At 38.5% G+C, this 8736-nt stretch overlaps 1 protein-coding gene across 1 annotated transcript in view; it reads left to right on the top strand.

The window, feature by feature from the left end:
* Positions 1-6: 6 nt before the first annotated feature.
* Positions 7-8736, top strand: part of ULK2 (unc-51 like autophagy activating kinase 2) — a 99405-nt gene continuing 90675 nt past the window's right edge. Inside the window, exons 1-3 of the mRNA XM_008062602.2 lie at positions 7-71; positions 1288-1380; positions 2492-2533. The gene's annotated coding sequence lies outside the window, so the exon portion shown is untranslated. The remainder of the gene's footprint in view (positions 72-1287; positions 1381-2491; positions 2534-8736) is intronic.

Here is an 8736-nt window from a genome sequence, read left to right as displayed (position 1 = left end):
TCGAGTACAGCAAGAGGGACCTCGTGGGACACGGGGCCTTCGCCGTGGTTTTCCGGGGGCGGCACCGCCAGGTGAGCGCCGCCCGCCCAGCCGGCCGGGGCGAGGCCGGGCCCCCGGGCAGCAGCCGGAGTGGGTGGTCTTGAAGCTTGGCCAAGCCGCGGAAGCCGAACCCCCCGCCCCCGCCTTAGCTCGCCGCCCTGGACCTGGCATTGTGCGCGCTGTCAGCGTCGCGGGGTTTGTTTTGGTCGGACGAGGATTGTTCTGGGGCTGAAGCCGCTAGGCAGCGCTCCACCTCCCGACCGGCCACCGATGTCCCCTCCTTGTCACCGTGCCTGGTAACCCGAGTGCGCTCAGGCACTCTCTCCCGTGTCGCCCAGGGCAGCCCTTCCACCTGAAGTTACCCCGAACCCAAAATAGACCGCACGGTTCCGTGCACATCTCCAGGCTCGAGCATGGGCCGGCCCTCTTTGGGTTTTTCCCCCGCCCAGGTTTGTGTCACCCTTGAGGTTGAGAATTGCAGACCCAGCGGAAAATGGGCGGGTTTCCCATTAGCCTGAGGCTTTCTCAGACTGGAAGGTATCACCTTTCCCGGCATTTGTTGTTCTACGCCCAAGTGAACAGGGTCCCGTCTTTCACTCCTGGGTCAGGGAGACGGGCTCCGAGTCGAAAAGATGGTTGGGACGCCTCGTTTCCAATCCAGATAAACACGAAAGCATGCTCAAGCCTTAATTTTTTTTTCTTTTCTCTAAGCTTTTGCTGTTTCGCAAGTAGGGTTACCCGAGGTTTTAGAATCTAAAGAATTTGGAAAGGCACATCGTGAGTGGAAATAATCATACAGGGTTTGGCAGTTCTGATTGTTTCCAAGGAGCATATTAAAAGTGGGCTGACTTTGTTGCTTATCAGATAGTACTTTTCATTTATTATTAAAGTAACTTAAAACTCAAGAAAAAAATTAAAACACAGTATCCTGCCAAGCTAACACATACTATTTTCAGTTAACTATATCACTCTCCTAAGTTTATTTCTACATTTCTGAATAACTTGGAAGCGGTTTTAAACTGTGTTCTTTTTTACTTAATGCTAGTTGCTATGTATTTTTAGTAGCTGTGTTGTAGGACATTGGCTTGTTACACTATAATTTATGAAATCATTTTCCCTTTATTGAATTCAGGTTCTTTTCCATTTTTCCCCAGTGCTGTACATTTATTTTCTAAAAACATCTTTGTGACAATATTTTTTTTTCTCTGTGGAATATTTTCCAGGAGTAACACTTGTTTTCCTTTTCAGAAAACGGATTGGGAGGTAGCTATTAAAAGTATTAACAAAAAGAACTTGTCAAAATCACAAATACTGCTTGGAAAGGAAATTAAAATCTTAAAGGTATGTTACTTTATGCAGTATTTCATATTAGGTTAAAACTTACTTTTAAATTAAATGCATATATGATGCCTTCTTTTGCAGTTTTGTTAGTTGGACCCAAGTTTGAGAATTTACAACTGTTGCTTTCATTTTTGCATGATCAGTTTTTTGAAACGTTGAGTACTCTGAAGCTGTTTTTAAGATAGCTTTGTTTGTGGTTCTTGGCCAAAGCTTTGAGGGATTCTGTGAAGACAAAGTTTAGCTTCTCATAAATTGTTTTCTTCTTTCTCTTAGTTACTGTGCTGTTGTTTGAGAAGAGGGCCGGACATACCCAATCTCATACATTAGTTTGTCTCTTCTGTTTTGAGGGAGAGTAGAGTCACTTGGTGTCTTTTTTTTTTTTTTTAAGTTAAAGTTATTTACTTTGGAGGTGGTCTTTTTAGATTACTCACAACCAGCATTATCCAAGTGAGATGCTTTGAGGAAAAAAGGGATCCATCTGTGGTCAGATAAGTTTGGAAAATCCTGTTTACTAAGTAGTTCTTGGAGAGTCACAAAACACGTGGCTCATTAAAGAAAGTCTGAAAAATTCTATAGTGAAGAAACTGGTTTCATTGTACTTAACTCAGTGTTTCCCAAACTAATATGATCGTGGAACCCTCATTTAACACCAGATTTCCTCAAAACTACTTTCTGTGCAGAAAGAAAGAAGTATAGCTCTTTGAGCTAAGAATTATACTTTGTTTTTTTCAGGGAGATAATGTGCTTTTCAAAAGTACTTTGGAATTTTATCCTTCTGTTGCTGTTATAAATTGCATTTTAAATTTAGGAGACTAGTAGAAAATCTGTGGCCATACTAACTTTAGAATTTATTTTGTAAACAAGAGTGCTCACGTTATTAGGAGTCTAAAAAATGCTGGTGGTGAAAATAAAAATTTAGGTCCCAAGTAAAGTTTGGTTAGGTACATTTCTTCGTTAGTAGATTGAATTGTTCTAGTTTATTGATGAAGTATAATATGCTATACATAGTATATCTGTATATGTGCATATTTTAATTTTCATTTGCATGTCAAAATATATTAAAATTATTTGGATACTTACAAATATTTTTCATTCTTAATTTTTTTAACAGGAACTTCAGCATGAAAATATTGTAGCACTCTATGATGTTCAGGTACCTTATTTTGAATTAAAAAAAATTTTTAAGTTAAATTTTTTTCTATTTCATACAAATTTAATTGACTTAACAGGAATTAAAAGTTGCATTACTTCTTGTTGAAAAGATATATAGCTTGACTTATATGCTTATTAATCAAGATATTGTTTAAAATTGCACAGAGCAATAGGTAAAAGTAATGTGCTACATGAGTAAATTTATTAACAGTTGATAATATACTATAGGGATAGTATTGTTTTAGGTCAAGTGGAGGAATATTGATACCAGATGTAGCATTCTGTGATATATGTTGAAAAGATTATTTCAGGCTGTTAAAATAAACTTTCTTGTTACAAAAGCAACATTTGTAAATTAAAGAGGTATTAGAAAATAAGATAAAAACAAAGACACTATACATATTTATCACCCAGATATATCTGTGATTATTAGATATTTCTGTTCATGCTATGGCATAAAATGTATGCATACCATGTGGCATACATTTTATTTGGAGGTGAGAAGGCTGAATTCTAAAGTCATCTTCTAAGGCAAAATTTCCTTATGGTCAAAATTATACTTGGAAATCCTTTTAAGGGCTCCAGGATAAAAGAAAATTGCTGTTTTCTGGTGGAACATCAGATGAAGTAGTTGCTTTACATTTAGGGCCATATTGTGTTTAAAAAAATCCTCATTTACTAGAATCAGGCTGGGTGTGGTGGCTTGAGTCTATAATCTCATTTACTCAGGATGCTGAGGCAGGAGGATCACTTGAGACCTGTCTGGGCAACATAGCGAGACCCTGTCTCTACAATAAATTTTTTTTTTTTTTTTTTTTGAGTTGGAGTCTCACTCTGTCGCCCAGACTGGAGTGCAGTGGCCGCTCCCGGCCACCGCAGCCTCGACCTGCTGGCCTCCAGCGATCCTTCCACTTCAGCCTACCAAGTAGCTGGAACTACAGGCGCACACTACCACACCCAGCTAATTTTTGATTTTTTGTAGAGATGAAGTCGCGCCAAGTTGCCCAGGCGGGTCTCAAACCCGCAGGCTCAGGCAATCCACTCACCTCAGCCTCCCAAGGCGTGGGATTACAGGCTGAGCCACCCAACCCAGCTTACAATAAATTTTAAAAATTGGCCAGACGTGGTAGTGTATACCCATAGTCCCAGCTACTTGGGAAGCTGAAGTGGGAGGATTATTTCAACCAGCCTGGGTGATAAGAGTAAGACTCCTCTAAAACAAGCAAGGAAACAAACAAAAAAGCTAGAAACACTTAGCTAGTGTAGTGATCACCGTGTGTGAGAATTACGGGAACCCGAGACTCATGGAGGGATCCGTAGATACAGGTTTTCTTTTCACTTTCACTCCAGGGCAGATCAGGGTGCATGATTTACATGATTTCTTTTGTTTTGCTTAGTCTGGACAGTTGAATTCCAGTAAGGTAAATGGGCATGTTACATGTATTTCTAGGTAAAACCTTTTCTGTATCTACTTGCATTACTCAGATTCATTCATTTTGCACGTTTTGGAGTTGCTGCCACGTGCCAGGCATTGTTCTGAGTGCTAGGAATAAAGTAGTAAATAAAACAACATCCTTGTTTTTAGTGTGTTTTATTTTAGTGGGGTGAGACACAATGGACTGTTACATATTTTTAAAAATATAATCAATTTTATGTGGTCATATTTAGCTGTTATAAGATGTTTAGTTTTTTCCTATTACAGAAATTGCTATAAACATTTTGAACATATCTTTGATTATTTCTTTAACTTCAGTTTCTAAAATTGGAATTACTAGGTCAAACAGCATGCACAGTTTTAAAGTTTTTGATTGTAGGTACGGCTGCTCTCCAGAAATTTTGCAATCTAAAGTTCCATGCAGTCTAAACTTCCAGTATGAAAGTGCAGGGTATATTTTATTACCTATTCAAAGTAATTCATTTCTTCATTTGAGAAATTCAAAGCAGTATAGAAAGAAAGGGGGGAAAGAAACTTAAAAGAGAAAACTAGATTCATCTCTCAATCCCTAATTGAAATGTTCTCCTCAGAATGTTTGTGCAGTTTGTCTTGGTCTCTGTAGATAGAGGGCACCAAGTGGTACAAGTCAGTGCCTAGTACAAAAACTGTTAAATAATATTAACTCTTTAATTTCCCATTCTTGTAGAGGTACAGAAAACCCTGGCAATTGCAGAGTAGATTTTGTTTTCAGAGTAGAGTATACTTTGATTTTTTTCTATCAGAGTGAAAAGTATTTTTAAAGTACCAGCTTTAGTTGTGGAATGAGATATCTTTAGGAAGAACAGACTCAAAAATCTGAATTATCACACAATCAGGAATTCAAGGTGACTGCATTAAAATGTATTATTATCTTGTGCACTGTATACTCCTGGAACTAATTTATAAAAACTTAAGAAATGTCAGTCAAGTGAATATAGTTTTTTTATTATTGTTATTTTAAGGATGTGGGGTACAGTGAGCATTTGGCTATTAAGTAAACAGTCCTGACCTAATATTTGCTTTCTTGATTCTAAGTGTTCATCAGGGAATACAGTCTGTTTAGGGACTAATACAGTAACTGTCAACTTGAACATCATTTTTACTGGCCATCAGTTGTAGAGATTTGTTAAAGTTTATAAATTGAGAACTTTTGACATTGTTTATAAAAATTAGGTTTCAGTTTAGATGACACTTAAAAAGAAATGCATTTTCCCTCTAATTGCAAAAGTAATATATGCTCATAGTTCAAACAACTGTTGTCAATATGATAAATTAGGAAAAAATGGCAATTTCCAGAGATAACCACTGTTATGTATATTTCTTTTAGAATTTTCTAAATACATATATTAATCAATAGTCATCTATATTAGTTTTTTAAGCTCTTTGTTGTGAGAGACTTATTAATAATGTTTGTACAGAAATACAGTTTGTTTTATTAAGCTTAATATGTCTTGGATACCCTTTTATAATCAGTGTAATACTGTAGGGCTGCATGATAATTTATTTACTTAAAACCCAGTTATGGAATGGGCTTGGTGATTTATGCCCATAATGCCAGCACTTTTGGGAGGATTGCTTGAGGCCAGGGATTTCAAGAATAGCATGAGCAACATAGTGAGACCCATCTCTAAAAAAATTAGCTGGTCATGGTGGTACTTACTTGTAGTCCTAGCTACTTGGGAGGATGAGGCAGGAGGATTGCTTGAGCCTAAGAGTTCAAGGCTACAGTGAACTATGATAACACCACTGCACTTCAGCCTGAGTGACACAGTGAGACTCCGTCTCTAACAAAAACCTCAAATTATGGCTATTTGGATCACTTCTTATTTTTCTCTATTAGAAATAATGCTGCAGAGAAAGCCATGTACATATATCTTTGCTTGTTTTTATAGTGTTCCTGTAGAATAAATTCTTTGAAGTGGATTTGCTTGGTCAAATATATTAGCTTGTTTTCCAAAAGGGTATACCAGTTTATTTTAACCAATGGTGACCAGTCCTTTTTTTTTTTTTTTTTTTTAACCAATCTCATAGGAGGAAAATATCTTAAGTTTTTGATTTTCTTATTTATAAATCATTACTGCATTGACCATCTTCTTGTTTTATTTGCCTTTTGCATTTCTTCCTGTGAGACTCCCATTGCTGTTCAAGACTCCCATTGCTGTTCTGTATGCTTCTGTTGTGCTCATTTTTCTTATGAATTCATTTGTGATTAGTGTTTCTTGAGCTAGTTAATGAGTCGTATAGAAGTGTAGTGATGAACAAAGCAGAAATGGTCTTTGCTCTTGTGGGGCTTACAGGATCCTGAGGAAGATGAAATTAAGCACATAGCTACTGTTTCTGAGTGTACCGCGTTCATAAGGGAGAACCGTTGGAAAGGTTTGGAAGAAACAATATGGGGCTAGGGGTTTGGGACTAGGGAAGGCTCCTTGAAGAAATGATGTTTAAATAGGATTGATGGGTGAGTGGGAGAGGGCTAGGCTGGGGGTTGGCAGGAGAAGAGCAAGTCATCTTCCCAAAGAGATGAAGCCCTTTGTAAAGACCACAGACAGAAAAGATCGCTGAATCTGAGGAACCGGAAGGCCAGTGTGCCCAGAATACAGAAATAGAGAGAATAATGTTAGATGATGCTGAAGAGGTTAGCAGAGGCCAGATCTGATTTTTATCCTAAGAACAGTGCAAAGCTATTGAAGAGTTTTAAAAGCAAGAGAGTGACATCACATCTGTTATTCAAAAGACAAATCTCCTTGAGCGTTCTGGGCATGAGATAAGTATTTTCAGTTAGGAATACTTACCTGCATGATTGTCAGTTGTCTGGATAAATGTCTACCTCTTGGTAATTTTTAGTATTATGAGAAAAAGATGATTCATTTACTAGATGGTACTGACAAAACTGAGAAAAAATAGAGTTGGAATGAGTTGAATGCTTAAATATTTAAAATAGACAATAACAATCTTGGACTAATAATACTTAGATGGCAGTATATTTTTAAATCAAGATAAACTCAGAAGCTATAGTAGAGACATATAAAATAAAAAAAATTTTTTTTTTGAGTTGGAGTCTCACTGTCACCCAGACTGGAGTGCAGTGACCACTCCCGGCCACCACAGCCTCGACCTGCTGGGTTCCGGCGATCCTTCCGCCTCAGCCTTCCAAGTAGCTGGAACTATAGGCGCGCGCTACCACGCCCGGCTAGTTTTTGATTTTTATTGTAGAGATGAGGTCTCGCCAAGTTGCCCAGGTGGGTCTCGAACCCGTGGGCTCAGGCGATCCACTCACCTCCGCCTCCCAAAGGCGCGGGATTACAGGCTGAGACACCGAACCCAGCTAAATAAAATTTTTGTAGCAAATAATACAGCGAATCAATTGACATTCATAAAAGGGGACAGATAATACATGCTGTAATATATATGCGTCTCAATCATTCTGTTGAGAGGTCATCCATATATTGCTACTGTGTGATTCTGTTTTTGTGAATTTCAAGAAGAGACAGAACTAAGAGTGATAGAAATCGGAACAGAGGTTACCTCTTAGTAGCAAGGATTGATGGCAAGGGGGCATGAGAAAACTTTGGGGTGATGGAAATGGTACGTATTTTGACTAGCAGGATAGATATATGGGTATATACATTTGCCCCAGTTGACTGAATTGTACATTTGTTTTTATTTTTAAATATTTACTTACTTAAAGAAGGGGTCTCACTCTGTCACCCAGGCTAGAATACAGTGGCATGATCACAGCTCACTACAGCCTCAAACTCCTGGGCTCAGGTGATCCTTCCGCCTCAGATTCCCTAGTAGCTGGGATTCCAGTTGTGTGCCACCTTGCCCAGCTAATACTTTGATTTTTTTGTAGAGATGAGGTCTTGCTGTGTTGCCTGGGCTGGTTTCGAACTCCTGGGCTCAAGCAGTCCTCCTGCCTCAGCCTCCCAAAGTACTGGGATTACAGATGTGAGCCACTGCATCCTGCCTGAATGGTACATTTAAGTCAGTGTATTATTTTATATAAATTATACTTCAATAAAATGCAAACAAAGCCATTGGCAAATAATGCAGAAAATATTTATAGCACAACATGCAGGCTAATATCTAAAACATAAATCCTCCCACAAATTGGTAAGAGAAAATAAGATATAAATTGTTCTCGTAAGAGAAATAAAAATGGCCAATAAATGTATGTATGAAATTCTACTCATGGATAAGTAGTCAGGGAAATGTCAATTAAAGTAGCAGTGGCACGGCACGTTTCACCCTTCCATTTGGCAAAATTTAAAAGTGCAGTAATTATTACTGTTAGAGTTGGGAGAGGGACTAGTGTAGAATATTCTCACTTGTGGAAATGTCAGTTGTAGAAATGTGAATTGTTAAAATGTTTTTGGAACGCTGCTGGCAATATGTTTCTGCACTTTTGCTCCTATCCCCCATAAGAATATTCTCAGCATTGCCATATGAGTGATCCTGTTAATGCAAAGTGAAGACATGCTACCCTTCTGCTCAGAGTCCTGTAGTGGGTCCCTACTTCTGTCAGAGTAAAAGCCAGAGTCCTTATTATATAATACAGGCTGACTCTATTATTGCTGACTTATTTCCTACTTCTCTGCCCCTTGTTGCTTCTGCACCATCCACATGAATCTTGTGGTTCCCAAAACGCTCTGTACCCTGGCCTGTTACCCCCTTTCTCCTTTTTTTTGAGTTGGTGTCTCACTCTGTCACCCAGACTGGAGTACAGTGGC

Source organism: Carlito syrichta, unplaced genomic scaffold (assembly GCF_000164805.1).
Source record: "Carlito syrichta isolate Samal-C Ts95f unplaced genomic scaffold, Tarsius_syrichta-2.0.1 Scaffold305756, whole genome shotgun sequence".
Lineage (NCBI taxonomy): Eukaryota > Metazoa > Chordata > Mammalia > Primates > Tarsiidae > Carlito > Carlito syrichta.
Note: the sequence above shows the minus strand (reverse complement) of the source record. Positions and strands in the feature narration are given on the sequence as shown.